Source organism: Giraffa tippelskirchi, chromosome X (assembly GCF_054371585.1).
Source record: "Giraffa tippelskirchi isolate mGirTip1 chromosome X, T2T-mGirTip1v1.2.pri, whole genome shotgun sequence".
In the NCBI taxonomy this organism is placed as follows: Eukaryota; Metazoa; Chordata; class Mammalia; order Artiodactyla; family Giraffidae; genus Giraffa; species Giraffa tippelskirchi.
The window spans coordinates 25,365,394-25,381,072 of record NC_137289.1 but is presented as its reverse complement, the minus strand read 5'-3'; the positions used below and the strand labels follow the sequence as shown (position 1 = coordinate 25,381,072).

Sequence of the window (15,679 nt, the reverse complement as noted above, 5' to 3'; positions counted from 1 at the left end):
TAAAGTATAATTTTAAGAATTAATTCTTCAGCATCCTACTTTCTTTGCTTTGTGTTCATTCTGAAGCAACTGTGACAAAAATTATTTTATTTTTTCATAGGGATATCCTGCTTTGTTGTATTATGTCTGAACCTGAAACTCAGGGACCCTTGGTGGTGGCTGAGGCAGATAAATCTTTCAGAGAGCTATGCTCCAGGTTCCAGGGACCCAAATGATCTCTGTCTCCTGGGCCAGTGTCATTACAGTATTGGTAAGTTCAAGTTATCAAGAACTTATTGGTATGTTCTGCCTGCTCATACCTCTCTTCCATATGAACTGTTCATAATTGAATATATGATAAAATTTTCTACAACAATGAAAATTGTCTCTGCCAGCTTGATAAATTGTAGTCCCAATTGACAGAGCCATTTGCCTTCCAGTAAGCACAAAATGACAGAGTTCTTTTCTCCACATCCTCTCCAACACATTATTTCCTACCTCTTTGATAACAGCATTCCAACAGTTCTGAGGCAACAGCTCATTGTGGTTTTGATTTGCATTTCTCTAATAATTAAGGATGTTGAACATCCTTTCATTTGCCTATTGAACTACCATATGTCTTCTTTGGAAAAATATTTATTCAGCTCCTCTGTCCATTTTTAAACATTGGGATTTTTTTGTTATTGACTTGTATGTGTTCTTTATATATTTTAGCCATTAACTTATCAAATTTATGATTTACAAATACTTTCTCCCTTTTAGTAGGCTGTCTTTTGATTATGTTTTGGTTTCCTGAGCTGTGCAGAAACCATTTAATTTCCTGTAGTTCCACTTAATTATTTTTGGTTTTGCTTCCCTTGCATGAGGAGACATCCAGAAAGGTACTGCTAAACTGATGTTCAAGAACGTCCTCTTTATGCTTTCTGCTAGGAGTTTATGGTTTTATATGCCATATTCAAGTCTTTAGTCCACTTTGAGTTTATTTTGTGTATGGCATAACATAGCAGTCTTACTTTTTGTTTTCTGATTGCTCTGTAACTCCCTTGTTTATTTTTGTGTTTTCTACCATTTTATGTTAGTAGTTTTCTATGCTTTTCTCAGTTTCCTCTTTTTTTGTGTCTCTGTGCTATAGATGTATGTTTTGTGGTTACCATGAGATATTTTTAAGATAGTCTCATAGACAAAATAGCCCTTTTTTCTGCTGATAGCATCTTATTTTTATTTGCCTGATTTTCATCCTTTTTCTCTTCCCCCTTTTATGCTCTTGTTATCTAACATTATCTATCCCTTTTTATGTTTTGATTTTCTTACCAAATTGCAGTAGGTGTAATCATTTTTTTAGTGTCTTTTCTCTTTAACCTTCATGCTATAATTAACTGTTTAATAGCCCATTCTAATATGGAGTTGAAAATGTCTGATTCTATCACCTTACTCAGAGTTTTAGCTGCCTTTGCCTTTTTGTTTCAGATAGAAGAGCTGCTTTCAACACCTCTTGTAAAGCAGGTCTAGGGTTGACAAACTCCCTCAGCTTTTGTTTTTCTGGAAAAAGCTTTTGTTTCTCCTTCATAGCTGAATGGTATCTTGCTAAATAGCGTATTATTGGTTGACAGTTTTTATCTTTTAGTATTTTGAGTACGTCATTCCACTCTCTCCTTGACTACAGAGAAATCTGCTGATAGCCTCATAGGAGTTTCTTTGTAGGTTACCATTCTTTTTTCCCTGGCTGACTTTAAAATTCTGTCTTTGTCATTGACTTTTGACAGTTTTAATATAATACATCTTGAGGAAGGTCTTTTTCCATTGAGGTAATTAGGTGTTTTCTTGGTCTCATGAAATTCTATATCCTGTTCCTTCCCCATATTTGGGAAGTTCTCACCTATTATTTCTTTATTTTTTGTGTGTGTAATAAAGTTTTATGAAAATATAAAGGAGAGAGAGAAAGCTCCTGACATGGGCATCAGAAGAGGGCAGAAAGAGTACCCACTTGCTAGTGTTAGCAGTGGAGTTATATACTCCAAGATAACATGATTAGCCAGAAGGTTTAATCCAGAGACTGTCCTCAGGCAGGATACATTATTGTTATATAATCCTTGTAAAGACAGACCTACTCCCATAATTTACATTTTAAGATAACAGAATTAGCCAGAAAGTTTAATTCAGAGACTGTCCTCAGGCAGGATACATTATTGTTATATAATCCTAAGGAATGTAGAGAGAAAAGAAAAAGAAAAAAAAAAAAAAGCTTGTCCTTTCTTCCTCCTTGAGAATTCCAGACCCCTCTCTCCTTGGGGACCCCTAGACTTCTTATCAACCTGCCTAGGAAATGACTCTCTCATCCCCCCTTTTCTTTTAGGAGAATTATGCTGCCAAGGGAAAGGGGCGTCGTTTTCATTCCGTAACTACTTCCTGTTGTTTAAGGGCGTAGTCCTTAAATTGTTGAGGCAACATACTCTCCTAACCCTCATATTGAGGGTCTCTGATCCAGGGGCCCCAAGTAATAGTTGGAGGAGGCTGTGGCACTCGTAGGAGCTTGGACAACCATTTGTAACTTAAAAGCTTTTAGATGGTTAGAAAACCCCATTATACAATTTTGCCTTATGTCTGTAACTATTATTTCTTTAAATGAATGCTGTTACACTACCTTCTACCCTTCTCCTTCTGGGATACCCATTATCTTAATTTTTCCCCTTGTAATAGAGTTAGGTAGTTCTCATAGAATTTCTTCCTTTTTTTAGATTTTATTTCTTTTCTTTTACGTGTGTCATTGCTAGAGTTCTACCTTTGAACTCACTGATTCTGTCTTCCACATGGTCTTTTCTATTTACAATGCTTTCTATGCATTATTCATCTCATTTTTGGGGGTTCTTCAACTTAATAATTTGGTACTTTTTTTTTTTTTTTTTTTTAGGGATTCACAGGTAGCTCAGTGGTAAAGAATCCACCTGCCAATGAAGGAGACAAAGGAGATGCAGGTTCGATTCCTGGGTCAGGAAGATCCCCTAGAGTAGGAAATAGAAATCCACTCCAGTATTCTTGCCTGGGAAACCCCATGGACAGAGAAGCCTTGTGGGATGCAGTCTATGGGGTCTCAGAGTTGGACACAACGGAGCACACGTACTGTTTTTTTAGAGTTTCAGTTTCTCCTTTTGTTAATTTTACTCATGAGCTGACTGAACTGGCTTTTTAGGTTTTCTTGTATATCACTGAGCTTCTTCATGACAGTTACTTTGAATTCTGTATCAGTTACATGGCAAAATTCCATGACTTTAAGTTTGGCTTCTTGGGAACTGTCATTTTCTTCTTGTGATACTATGTTAGTGTGGTTCTTCATGTTACTTGATGTTGTTCCTCTGCTGATGCATTTGAAGTAACGAACACCTTCTTCCCTCTATTCCTCTCCTCCTTATTCTTCTCTCTTCCTTGATTCTAAGAATTCAACAGGTTAGTGATTAGGGGCCTTTCTTTTCTTTACCAGTAGGTGGCACTATATCACAAGTTTTTCATTTCTCTTCCCAGAGCTTCCTCTGGGTATACCTGAGAATTGAAGCTTTCCACCCTACAAGAACTCTTTCAGAAGTCTCTCCCCTCAGTGTTGCTGATTGTGCCTCTGGAGTCATGGATGCCTTGCTGCTACTGGTGTAACTGGCACTGCTGCCTGTGGCACCTGGATGGTGGGCACCTGTACTGAATCCAGTATCCTGAGTTGTATACTCTCCCATCATGAGGAGGGGTGGGGACCCAGGGTCAAAAGTGTTTCTGCCTTGACTAGGGTTGTTGAGTTCATAGGTGCCACCACTGTAGGTGGTATTCTGTCATCAGCCTATGGCTGATGGGACAGGGTCACAGGTTTCACTGCCCCTATGTCCAGTTAGTTTCCTGTGGCTGTGGACACCACTCCGCTGAAAGGCTGGTTATTTGTGTATTGCCTTCCCTGATGCTACTGGGTTCTCTGGGGCTGCAGGCTCAGCTACTGCAGCCAGGGGTCCAGGATCACAGGCGCTGTCTCAACTGCTCCCCTTGTTTTACCTCTTCTATGTGTCTATTCCACCTACCTTTAGATGTACAGATGTGTGGAACTGTCCAGAGTCCTGGGCAGAGGCATCTTGGTTGAGTTATAGATGTTGTAATGGTTATAGACTGAAGAGGAGAGAAAAAGGGAGCATTTCATTATACCATGATGTTGACATTACTCAATAATTCTTTATTAATATTGGGTTAGCCGAAAAGTTCATTTGGGTCTTTTCCATAAGATGTCAGTTAAATTTAAGCTTTTTCAACAATTATCTTAAAACTCTAGCTTAAATCAAATATATCAAAAGTGAGAAACTTCCAAGTTACATTGATACTTTAATCACCTGCTTTAAATCACTATCATTCCTAGTTCCTTCTAAATGCAGACGTAACTTCTTTATATTTACCTGAGGCCTCTCCAACGTGATTTGGACACCAACAATTCTCAGCCTTATATTTTTCAGAATTTGCAAATCTCAGGTACTACAGGGAAGAAAATTATATTGTAAGAAAATAAGACTGTGTTTCTTTCTCAAGGCCCTGATTTCATAACTATTTTATTCATCCAATAAGTGAAAATATATTTTCCAGAAAATGATTTTACACTTTGTTTTATAGGTAAATTTATATATAAGACCTCAGATTAATTTTAGCCCTCAGATTCATTTAATTTAAAAGCTGTTTTTAAGTTAATAAACAAGTCTAATTAAAGCAAACAAGTCAGGTGACAATAACAACAAGACAAATAAATGCATTCAATAAGGTGTATTAATCTTTCTGTCATATATCTTTTATTTATTTTTTGTGGTTTTGTGATTTTTATTTATTTTTACTGAAGTACAGTTGATTTATATTAGTTTCACATATACAACATTCAATATTTTTATAGATTATATTCCATTTACTGTTGTTATAAAATATTGGCTAAATCCCCTGCACTGTACAATATCTTTGTAGCTTATTTGTTTTGTACATAGTAGTTTGTGTATTTCAATCACATATCCCTGTCTTGCTCCACTGTTAACTACTAGACTTTTCTCTATATCTGCGATTCTGCTTCTATTTTTTCATTTATTTCATTTTTCAGATTCACATTAAATGATAACATACAGTATTTATCTTTCTCTGTCTGACTTATTTCACTAAGCATAATACCATTCAGGTCCATTCATATTGTTGCAAATTTTCATTTTTTTAAGGCTGGGTAATATTCCAGTGTATAATCTTAATTATATAGATTGAAATTTTACATCTGCATATACCTCATAATTACTACCTTTTTCAATTTATTATTCCATACAGTTCTCTTATATCCCATTTATTTATTTATTTAACTGTTTTATTTTTGGCTGTGCCTCGTAGCTTGCAGGATCTTAGTTCCCCCATCTATGGATCAAACCCATGACCTCAGCAGTGAGAGTGTGAAGTCCTAACCACTGGACTGCCAGGGAATTCCCTCTTATGTCCCTTTTAAATCAATCACCCACTATAGAGCCAACCACTGTTCTTATTTCTGTTACCATGAACTTGTTTTGCCTCTTCTTAAATATTATGTAAAAAGAAATCAGAGTATGTACTAATTTGTACATAGTTTGTGTTTGGTTTCTGTCAAATAAGTACCTATGATATTCACTGATAGTAGTATGTATAGCAGGAATTTTATACTTTGTAATTGATGTGTTCACAGACCAGAATTTATTTAATTCTATTCTTGATGTGCATGTGGTTATTTCCAGTTTGGGTATATTATAAACTACTTTGCTATGAATTTCTTATACTTGCATTCCAGAGTACAGGCACATAAGCACTCGTTTCTCTAGGAGTGGGCTTGCTGTATTGCAGCATAAATAGGAATATTGTTAGCTTCAGTATTTAGTGCCAAGATAGGCTTCCCTCCCAAAGTGTTTGTACTCTTTCCAACAACCAAAACAACATATGAGAGTTCCAGTTGTTTTACATCTTAACCAAGTCTGGAATTGTCAGTCTTCTTAATTTTAGCTATTTTGGTATGACTATAAAGATACCTCATTTTGTTTTTATCTGCTTTCCCCTAATGAAGAACAATGCTGATCACCATTTGCGAAAGATGGAACCAAACGCAATTAGATATCACTGCACACCTATTAAAATGGATATAACTATAAATAAGAACTTAAAATACAAAGTTTTGGAGAGAATGCAGAACAACTGAAATGCTCACACACTGCTGGTAAGAATGTAAAATGTTATAATCATTTTAGAAAACAGTTTGGCAGATTCTTATGAAGTTAAATAACCATATAACATATGTCTAGCAATCCAAATCCTAAGGATTTATCCAAAAGAAATGTAAACTATGTTCATACAAAAGTTTGGACATATATATAGAAGTTTTATTCAAAAATTTCCCCAAACTGAAATAACTTAGATGACTTGCAAAAGGTGAATGCATAGATAAACCTTGTTACATACATGCAATGGAGTGTTCCTTAGCAATAAAAATAAGGAATTAGTAATTCATTCAACTTAGATAAATCTTAAACGTACTTTGATAAAAGAAGCCAGATCCGAAAGACTATATGTGATATGATTCCATTTATATGACATCATACAGGGCCAATTAAGACAAGTTAGAAATTTATTATAAGTATACAGTCTGATTGCAATGGAATTTAATCTCCTGCTAGGGGAAAAAATCCAGAAAATAGACAAACTTTAAAAAATAAGGAACATACTTCTAAATAACCCATAGATGAAGTCAGTAATCACAACAAAATTAGATAAGTTATTTAAATGAGTAATAACAAAAGAAATGAACATACAGGAAAATAAATATCTAAATAAATGATCTAAGTCTCCAACTTAAGAAGCTACAAAAATAATTGTGCAGAAGTCTCAAGTATGGAGATGGAAGGGAATAACAAACTACAATCAGAAATCAAAGAGGGACTTCCCTGGCAGCCCAGTGGTTAAGACTGTGCTAAATGTAAGGGGCATGGGTTCCATTTCTTAGTCAGGGAACTAAGATACTACGTGCTATCTGTAGAGCACAGCCAAAAAAAGAAATAGGAAACAATGTAAAAAAGTTTTAAATTGAAAAAAATGTTTTTGAAAAGTTTAATAAATTGTAAAGAATTCACATGCAGTGTGGAAGACCTGTTTGATCCCTGGGTTGGGGAGATCCCCTGGAGAAGGGAAAGGTTACCCACTCAAGTATTCTGGCATGGAGAATTCCATGGACTATACAATCCATGGGATCCCAAAGAGTCAGACAAGACTGAGTGACTTTCACTTCCACTTTACAAATCCTTAAAAGAAAGACCAACACTTGAGTGAATGTGGATTTTCACTACAGATCTGGGATATATTAAAAGTATGGGTGGTCAGAAAAATGGAGTACTACAAATTTCCAAGACCTTATTCTCCCTCAGGAAAAACACAAAACAAGGAGGGCTCTCTGAACCATCTTTGTCAGATTTCTGGAGAACAGTCAAAGGTTTATAGAAACCAAGTGAACACTCAATCAGAAAAAAACATCCTCCAAAATGATAGAAAAATTTATTTGTATGTTTACTTTTCCCCACATTCTTCTGGTGTGGAGTCAGTCTTGGTCTTGCGGTGGGAGCACTCTAGTTCCCAGTTCCCTCTCTTAAACCAGAGAGAACTGGCAGATCTTATTCACAGATTATTGTATACATCTGTTCTAACATGTTTAGGGGATACCTGAAGCAAAGCACTCATTTCTACTTCTCCCAACTCAGGACACAGGTGGGACAAGTAGCAGGCACTTCTCATAAAAGCTGCAAGAGGACAATAAATCCACAGACACCTGAGGCAAGAGATTATGGGCAGAGACATACAACAGACCACCTAAGGAACTAGAGTGAGGCTTTTTGTGGAATTAGGATGTTCAACACCAGCCATATATATGGGAAAACTCAGAAAGCTGAGATACATGCTCAAAAAGAACTTGAGTAGACAGTGAGCTTTCATGTTGGGCTACAGAAAAGAGGCAATTTACAAACACTAGGAGAGTTAACTGAGTCTTTTTGTTTGTTTTGCTCTTTTTTTTTTTTTTTTTGGTTTGTTTGTTCTGTTATAACTTGTGGCATTAAAGGAAATTTCTACTAAAATACTCCCTGAATATAAGTTATGAAAATAGAGATTTCAGTGATGACATACAGTAAGAAATAGCCTTTGTAAAAATGGTCTAGCAAAGTCTCAAAACAAATGTTAACACCACACTTTAAGTGATTTAAAAAATACCACAGAAAATCCTGGAGGATTGGATATGAATTCCAGTGTTACCACAATGTAAGTGTCAAATTCCCAATCTGAAATTAACACTTAATGCTGAGCAAAATATGTAGAAACCATCCCTGAGAAAATCCATACTTCAACCCAGACTTCAGCTGCACCCAGCATCTGCTAGCCAGATTTGACAAACTCTGAGTCTATAAAAGATCATAAACCATTGTTGCCTTCAGGGTTCTAACCCTAGAGATTCCCTGCCATGCTGCTGAGTGACATCACCTATATATGTAACCTCATCTTTCTGTTTCCCTCCCCTCTGTGAGTCCCCTATCCCTCTTCTCCTTCTGAGCAATGATCCAAAAGTATCTGGAAGGTTTCTTACTGTTAGAGACTTCCTCTCATAAGGAATCCTATCAAACCACCACCCAAATAAATCTCTGCTACAGCTACCTCTTATGTCTTTTCCAAGGAATCATCAAATAATTGGTATAACTACCAGTGTATATTGAACTGACTAGATTACATGTCATCAAATTTAAGACATTATCTGCCACTATTTCTTCAATAAGTTTTTTTTGACATTTATCTCTGTTTTATCTTTGAGGACGTTAATTACACATGTAATTGACTTTTTGACATTGCCGACAGCTCACTGATTTTCTTTTCATTTTATGGTTTGATTATATTCTCTGTTTTATAATTTGCATTGAATATCTCCACATTCACAAATTTTTCTTTCTGTAGCATCTAATATGCCCCTAATCCATTCAGCATATTTTGGTGTTTTTATCTGCGTAAATTTGATTTGTGCCATGCTTCACTGGTGGCTCACCTGGTAAAGAATCCACCTGCAATGCATGAGACCTGGGTTCGATCCCTGGGTTGGGAAGATCCCTGGAGAAGGCAAAGGCTACCCACTCCAGTATTGTGGCCTGGAGAATTCCATGGACTGTATAGTCCATGGGGTCACAAAGAGTTGTAAACAACTAAGTAACTTTCACATATCCTTCATGTCTCTAATTTCTTAAAGACTGAAATTATAATTGCTATGTCCTTTTTTGCTAATTCTAAGCACTGTGTCATTGTGTCATTTCTGGATTGGTTTCTGTTTATTAATTTCTGTTCTCATTTAGGATATACCTTCCTGCTTTTTTTCATGTTTTTTAATGGCATGCCAGCCATTGTGGATTAAATCTTGTTGAGTTCTGGAAACTTTTCTTTAATTCCAATAAAATCCCCGTCTTCCACCTGGTACACAGTTAAGTTACCTGAAAACAATTTAATCTTTCAGGACTTGCTTTTAAAATTTATTAGGCAGAACCAGGCCAGTGGTCAGTTTGGGGCTAAGTATTTTCTCTCCTATGGAGATAAGACCCATCCTATGTACTCTTACCAGTGAGCCATGAATCTTCATGAAGCTTTCCAATTTGGCTGAAAGAAAAAGGCATTATTCCTGGCCCTGTATGAGTTCTGAATTCTGTTTCCTCTAATCTTTTTGTATGGTTAACTTCTGGTCTTTGGTCACTTCCTCAGAAGTATATGCTCATGAGTTGACTGAGTTCAATAATTGTGTGAGACTTTCTGCAGAGATCTGGAGTTGTTTTTCTGTGTTACTCTCTTCTCTCTTGAATTGTGTCCTGCAAGCTCTAGGCCTTTTGTGCCCCATCACATAGCCTGTTTCATATATTCAGTGCAGGAGGTTCATTGGACTTGCCTGACTTCTCTTTTCCTCAGCTTCCTTGAAATCTTCTCCCATAAGCTGGCACAAATATATAGCTCACCTTAAGTAGATGAGGCCCTTAAATGCATAATATCTAATGTCTTAAAAATTATTTCATAAATTTCATCCATTGTTCAGTTATTTTCAGAAGGATGGTGAATCCAGTCTAGATTACATCATGATGGTAACCCCCTTATTTTCATTCAAATATGAAGTTTTGTTCAGAATCTTCTTGCCTATTTATTCACCAGTGTCCAGATTTCTATTATTTTGTTCACAGTATAAAGCTGTTAACTAAAGAAAGATAATTCTGGTAGAAACTTACCAAGTCATATACTCAAGTTTTATTCAATTACATTTTTCTAGGTTACAGAGTTCCAAAGAATAGCAAGGAGAGATAAGGAAGCCTTCCTCAACAATCAATGCAAAGAAATAGAGGAAAACAGCAGCATGTGAACGACTAGAGATCTCTTCAAGAAAATTAGAGATACCAAGGAACATTTCATGCAAAGATGGGCTCGATAAAGGACATAAATGGTATGGACCTAACAGAAGCAGAAGATATTAAGAAGAGGTGGCAAGAATACACAGAAGAACTGTACAAAAAAGTTCTTCAAGACCCAGATAATCACGATGGTGTGATCACTCACCTAGAGCCAGACATCCTGGAATGTGAAGTAAAGTGGGCCTTAGGAAGCATCACTACGACCAAACCTAGTGGAGGCGATGGAATTCCAGTTTCAAATCTTGAAAGATGATGTTGTGAAAGTGCTGCACTCAATATGTCAGCAGATTTGGAAAACTCAGCAATGGCCACAGGATTGGAAAAGGTCAATTTTCACCCCAATCCCAAAGAAAGGCAATGCCAAAGAATGCTCAAACTACCGCACAATTGCACTCATCTCACATGCTAGTAAAGTAATGCTCAAAATTCTCCAAGCCAGGCTTCAGCAATACTTGAACCGTGAACTTCCAGGTGTGCAAGCTGGTTTTAGAAAAGGCAGAGGAACCAGATATCAGATTGCCAACATCCACTGGATCATCGAAAAAGCAAGAGAGTTCTATTTTTGCTTTATTGACTATGCCAAAGCCTTTGACTGTGTGGATCACAATAAACTGTGGAAAATTCTGAAAGAGGTGGATATACCAGACCACCTGACCTGTCTCTTGAGAAACCTGCATGCAGGTCAGGAAGCAACAGTTAGAACTGGACATGGAACAACAGATTGGTTCCAAATAGGAAAAGGAATATGTCAAGGCTGTATATTGTCATCCTGCTTATTTAACTTATATGCAGAGTACATCATGAGAAATGCTGGGCTGGAAGAAGCAGAAGTTGGAATCAAGATTGCTGGAGAAATAACAATAACCTCAGATATGCAGATGACACCACCCTTATGGCAGAAAGTGAAGAAGAACTAAAGAGCCTCTTGATGAAAGTGAGAGAAGAGAATGAAAAAGTTGGCTTAAAGCTCAGAATTCAGAAAACTAAGATCATGGCATCTGGTCCCATCACTTCATGGCAAATAGATGGATAAACAGTGGAAACAGTGGCTGACTTAATTTTTCTGGGCTCCAAAATCACTGCAGATGATGACTGCAGCCATGAAATTAAAAGATGCTTATGCCTTGGAAGGAAAGTTACGACCAACCTTGACAGCATATTAAAAAGCAGAGACATTACTTTGCCAACAAAGGTCCATCTAGTCAAGGATATGGTTTTTCCAGTAGTCATGTATGGATGTGAGAGTTGGACTGTAAAGAAAGCTGATCACCAAAGAATTGATGCTTTTCAACTGTGGTGTTGGAGAAGATTCTTGAGAGTCCCTTGGACTGCAAGGAGATCCAAGCAGTCCATCCTAAAGGAGATCAGTCCTGGGTGTTCATTGGAAGGACTGACGCTGAAGCTGAAACTCCAATACTTTGGCCACTTCATGCGAAGAGTTGACTCATTGGAAAAGACCCTAATGCTGGGAAGGATTGGGGGCAGGAGGAGAAGGGGACGACAGAGGATGAGATGGCTGGATGGCAACACCGACTCAATGGACATGAGTTTGGGTAAACTCCGGGAGTTGGTGATGGACAGGGAGGCCCGGCATGCTGCGATTCATGGGGTCGCAAAGAGTCAGACACGACTGAGAGATTGAACTGACTGAGGTTATATTTGGTTATATATGCATTATTCAAGGTATTCATGTACAGTTATTCAGTGTTCTGGGTTTTAAAAATTAAAATACAGCTATAGTAATATCATATTATACTACCTTATATATTATTTCATCTGTTTTCTTCAAAAATTCTATAGTTTTAACTTCACAAATAAAAAATATTGTGAATTTATAGCTACTCTCTACTGATTTATCAACTTCAGTGTATTAAGATGCTATTTTTATGTTAATTTTTAGATTTTATTTGTTTTTTTGCGTCAGTCTCTATTTTTAAGTTTATTTTTTAAACTTTTTTTTATCACACTATAGCCAATTAACAACACTGTGATAGTCTCAGTTGGACATCACAGCAACTCAGCTATACATCTGTATCAGTTCTCCCCCAAACTCCCCTCCCATCAGGCTGCCACATAACATTGAGCAGAGTTCCCTGTGCAATACAGTAGGTCCTTATTGGTTATCCATTTTAAATATAGCAGTGTATACATGTCGATCTCTAGCTCTCTAACTACCCCTTCCCAACCCCACCTTTCCTCCCTGGTAACCATAAGTTTGTTCTCTTAAGTCTGAGTCTGTTTCTGTTTTGTACATAAGTTCATTTGTATCATTACTTTTTAGATTCTGCATATAAAGGATATATCATATTTCTCTTTCTCTGACTTCACTCAGTATGACACATTCTAGGTCTATCCATGTTGTTGCAAATGGCATTACTTCAGTCTTTTTAAGGGCTGAGTAATATTCCATTGTATATATGTCCCACATATTCTATATCCATTCTGTTGTCAATGGACACTTAGTTTGCTTTCATGTCTTGGCTATTGTAAACAGTGCTGCAGTGAACACCGGTTTCCATGTATCCTTTCAGATCATGCTTTTCTCTGGGTATATACTGAGAACTGGGATTGTAGGACCATATGGTAGCTCTATTTTTCAGTTTTTTAAGGAATCACCATACTATACCAACCTAGACAGCATATTAAAAAGCAGAGACATTACTCTGCCAACAAGGTCCTCAGTCTAGTCAAAGGTCTAGTCAAAGCTATGTTTTTTCCAGTAGTCATGTATGGATGTGAGAGTTGGACTATAAAGAAAGCTGAGCACAGAAGAATTGATGCATTTTAACTGTGGTGTTGGAGAAGACTCTTGAGAGTCCCTTGGACAGCAAAGAGAACAAAGCAGTCCATCCTAAAGAAAATCAGTCCTGAGTATTCATTGGAAGGACTGATGCTGAAGCTGCAACTCCAATACTTTGGCCACCTGATGCAAAGAACTGATTCACTGGAAAAGACCTGGATGCTGGGAAAGATTGAAGGCAGGAGGAGAGGGGGATGACAGAGGATGAGATGGTTGGATGGCATCACTGACTTGATGAACATGATTTTGAGTAATATCCAGGAATGGATATTACTGGATATATGGCAATGGACAGGGAAGGCCTGCCATGCTGCAGTCCATGGGGATGCAAAGAGTTGGACACGACTGAGTGACTGAACTGAAACTGTTCTTCATAGTGGCTATATCAATTTACATTCTCACCAATAGTGCACAAGGGTTCCCTTCTCTCCACATCCTCTCCAGCATTTATTGTTTGTGGATTTTTTGAGAATAGCTATTTTGACTGGTGTGAGGTAATTACCTCACTGTAGTTTTGACTTCCATTTCTCTAAAAATTAGTGATGTTGAACATCTTTTCATGTGCTTATGATCATTTTAATGTCTTCTTTGGAGAAGTGTCTATTTAGGTCTTCTTCCCATTTTTTAAAAAGTATTTATTTATTTATGGCTGTGTTGAGTCTTCATTGCTATGCATGGACTTTTCTCTAGTTGTGCCAAGTGGGGGCTACTCTCTAGTTGTGGTGTGCGGGCTTCTTGTTGCAGAGCATAGGCTCTAGCCACAAGGGCTTCAGTTGTTGTGGCACATGGGCTTCGCTGCTCTGTGGCACATGGGATCGTCCTAGAACAGGGATCAAATCAGTGTCCCCTGCATTGCAAGGCTGATTTTAACTACTGGACTACCAGGGAAGCCCTTCTGCCAATTTTTTGATTGAGTTATTTGTTTTGATGATGTTAAGCACATATTTGTAACCTTTGGAGACTGATCTCTTGTTAGCCACATCATTTGCAAATATTTTCTCACAATTTGTGGGTTGCTTTTTCGTTTTGTTTCCTGTTTCCTTTGCTTTGCAAAAGCTTTTGAGTTTAAGTAGGTTCCATTTGTTTACCTTTGTTTTTACTTCCATTATTCTTGGAGATGAATCAAAAATGATATTGCTATGATTTATGTCAGAGAGTGCTCTGCCTATGTTTTCCTCTAGGAGTTTTATAGTGTTGAGTGTCACATTTCTGTCTGTAATGAATTTTGAGCTTATTTTTTGTGTATGATGGTAAAGAAGATTATTTCATTTTTTTACATGTAGTTTTCCAGTTTTCCCAGCACCATTTGTTGAAAAGACTGTCTTTCCATCACTGTGTAATCATGCCCCCTTTGTCATTGATTAATTGACCATAGGTGCCTGGATTTATTTCTGAGCTTTCTATCCTGTTGCACTGATCTATATTTCTCTTTTTGTACTGGTACCATACTATTTTGATGGCTATAGCTTTGTAGTATAGTCTGAAGTCAGGAAGCCTGATTCCTCCAATTCCATTTTTTTTCCCCTCAATATTACTTTGGCTATTTGGGGTCTCTGTGCCTCCATATAGATTTTAAGATTTTTTTGTTCTAGTTCTGTGAAAAATGTCCTTGGTAATTTTCTTCTAATTCAGATTTTATATACAGTGTTTTAATTATAGTTTCACTTGGATACTCAAATTTTCCTTATTATTTTTCATTCCATGAGTCAGTTATACAAGAGTGCTTCACATTTTTTGATTTTGGAAAATATGGCTACATTTTGTTATCAGCTTCTAATATAATGCATTGTTGTCCATATGGTAACAAATCTGGTTTGAGTTTGCTCTGATCTGGGGCTACTAATGGAAGTGTTCTATGAATTCTAAATTCTGTAAATGGCAGTTGTAGTTTCTATATTAACTAGATTACAAATTTTATTATTTGTATTTTCCATAAACCTTGCTATTTTAAACTGTACAATGAATAAATCATTTGGAAATTCACATTAAATCTTCATATAATATTTGTAGATTTATAACTTCCTGTTCATAATCAATTTTATCTTTATATATTTTAAGCCTATATATATATCACTGAATATAAACAAGTTCATAGTTTTAATAGCTTGTTAGCACTAATTAATAATCACATTCTGAATAATGCTTTTCATCCATGTTTATTTTATCTGATATTAACATCAGGACCCCGTTTCTTGTTATTTTTAATTATTTCTTATGTGTTTTTATATAATTTCTTTCATATTCCTATGACCTCATAGTTTAAGTATGTATATTTTAAATAATATGTGGGCTCAGTCACTTCACTTGTGTCTGACTCTTTGTGACCCCACGGACTGTAGCCCACCATGTTCCTCTTTCCATGGGATTATCCCAGCAAGAATATTGGAGCAGGCTGCCATTTCTTCCAGAGATTTTAAAACTCAGTTTGATA

The 15,679-nt window shown here is 36.7% G+C and overlaps 1 long non-coding RNA gene across 2 annotated transcripts in view; it reads right to left on the bottom strand.

The window, feature by feature from the left end:
- Window positions 1-2,831: 2,831 nt before the first annotated feature.
- LOC145536404 (uncharacterized) overlaps window positions 2,832-15,679 on the bottom strand; it is a 584,758-nt gene continuing 571,910 nt past the window's right edge. For both annotated transcript variants that reach the window (XR_014075827.1, XR_014075826.1), the window contains 3 exons: window positions 4,398-4,473; window positions 4,032-4,116; window positions 2,832-3,405 (listed from right to left, as the gene is read on the bottom strand). This is a non-coding gene — a long non-coding RNA (uncharacterized LOC145536404). The remainder of the gene's footprint in view (window positions 3,406-4,031; window positions 4,117-4,397; window positions 4,474-15,679) is intronic.